Genomic DNA, 2,202 nt, shown 5'->3' on the forward strand with positions numbered 1-2,202 from the left:
ATAAATAGTAAAATAACAAAAATCACAAAATAAGGACTAATCAAATTGAAAACATAATTTTCCTATGGATATCAGGTTATTTTTTTAAAAAAGGAAGAAGAGAACTTCCAGACAATGGTATTTGAAGAAAGCAAAGGCACACAGAAAACACAATGCAAATCAGGAAACAAATTGAGGAACAAAATGAAAAACTTTATAAGGAATTTGAAAACATGCAAACAATGACTGGAAGTGAACAATAAAGCAATTGAAGTAGAAAATGCAATAAATAATAGGGTTTAAAAGAACAAATAAGTGAACTAGTAACGGAACTTATCAAATTTCAGGAGAAACAAGAGAAAAGATACGTGAATGAAATCAAATGGAAAAACAAGATTAAATTAAGATATCTAACATCATAGTTAAGGAACGGCATAGTACCTTAACAATAATAAAGATATAGGGAGAATTTTCCAAGACACAGTCATAGAGATTTTCCCAGACCTACACCAAGAAGCAAGATTAAAAATACATAAAGCTTCGGTAACTCCAGTTAGAGGAGAGAGACAAATATCACTGTTATACATTGTTATCAAATTCTTGAAAACAGACGACTAGAAGAGAATTCAGAAAGCAACAAAAGAAAAACACAACATAACATAGCAAGGGTCTTTCTAGAGACTCTGTGTGGATTCCTTCCAGAAATTACAATGAAGGCAAACTTCCAGATGGCAATGACCAAGACAAGTGCACAGTCCCATAACAACAACAAAGTATTTGGGGGTGCCTTGGCCTGTTCCTGAGGCTATTTCAAGCATTGATTCAGGAAATTACATTTGATAGACTGTATCAGTTTTAGTTTCTTAGATATGGTTCAACCTATAAAATTTTAGTCCACCTTTTCAAAGGTCTCCTCTGAAAAATCAGGGTGTCGTAACAAGCTTTCTTATTAGAATGGGAAATGTATGTATTTAAGTTACCCACGTTTTTTTAATTTACTGACCTGTGTTTCCTAGCAATTCATCTGTCTCCTTTCCTGTAATGCACAGTTTCACATGCAGATCTTGTACAGTTTCCAGCTCTGAGCTCTCCAAGTCTTGCGTGTCTGATAGCACAGAGGTAAAGCAAGTGGGGGCAGTAACAGTGATTTCCAAACAAGCTCACTTCGTGAACATTTTTATCAGAATAAACTGAGTGATGTGAGCAGGGACGTAAAGCTTTCTAAGGAGTTGTCTGGATTGCTTCCCTCCTAACTAAAGGAAAAGAATGAACTCCACCCTGGAAAAATCACTGCATTTTATTCAAGGAGAGCAATGGATTTTCTGCCATTCTTTAGTAAAGACAACAACTCCTGTAATGACATCAGAAATAATATAACTTTCATAGTAGAACTCAAGTTGAGTAGTCTTTTCGTCAATCAATATTCAAAAAGCAGTGTGAAATGTGTTCTTTTGCATAAGGATGACAAATATGATTCTGTTCCAATTAACCATCCACCAGGAGGAAAGAAGAGGACAAGGTCACTCCTAAGTCTTAGAAAAGTGCCAAGAACATCAGTGGGTGGTCTGTGTAGACTCAAAGATGGCAAATTTTCTTCTTGATCAACAAAGTGGTCACACAAACAATGCCTGCTTTTTATGCCTTTCAGGTAGTAGAGCCAAACATGGTCAGTGGGCAAAAAAGCCTGGCCTCTGAGGAACTACAGGGTAGTGAGAGGACAAAATATAATCAATGACCCATCAGTAACACAAGACAGAATCGTGTTCTGAACACTACATATAAAGGTAGGCCTGATGAACACATTTGTAAAGGCTTTGAAAAAAGGCCATTTATGCATTGAATGCATACATAAGTGCATAAGTCAGAAGGTAGCATATGAGCAAAAAGCAATGGTGCTGAAGGAAGGAGTTCAAACAACATTGAAGGCACTAGCCAAAAACAAGCCTCTGGGAATTGATGGAGTACCAAACAAAACATTTCAACAAGCTGCTGAAGCACTGGAAACACTCACTTGTCTATGTCAGGAAACTTCAAGACAGCTCCTTGGCCAACTGGCTGCAAGAAATCCATATGTGTTCCCATTCCAAAAGGAGCCACAGAATGTTCACACTATGGAACAATATCATTGATATGACACACTAGCAAAAAATTGCTTAAGATCATTCGACAATGGTTGCAGTAGTACATTGACAGACAACTGCCAAAAGTTCAAATTGGATTCAA

The sequence above is a fragment of the Tenrec ecaudatus genome, chromosome 13 (assembly GCF_050624435.1).
Source record: "Tenrec ecaudatus isolate mTenEca1 chromosome 13, mTenEca1.hap1, whole genome shotgun sequence".
Classification (NCBI taxonomy): domain Eukaryota; kingdom Metazoa; phylum Chordata; class Mammalia; order Afrosoricida; family Tenrecidae; genus Tenrec; species Tenrec ecaudatus.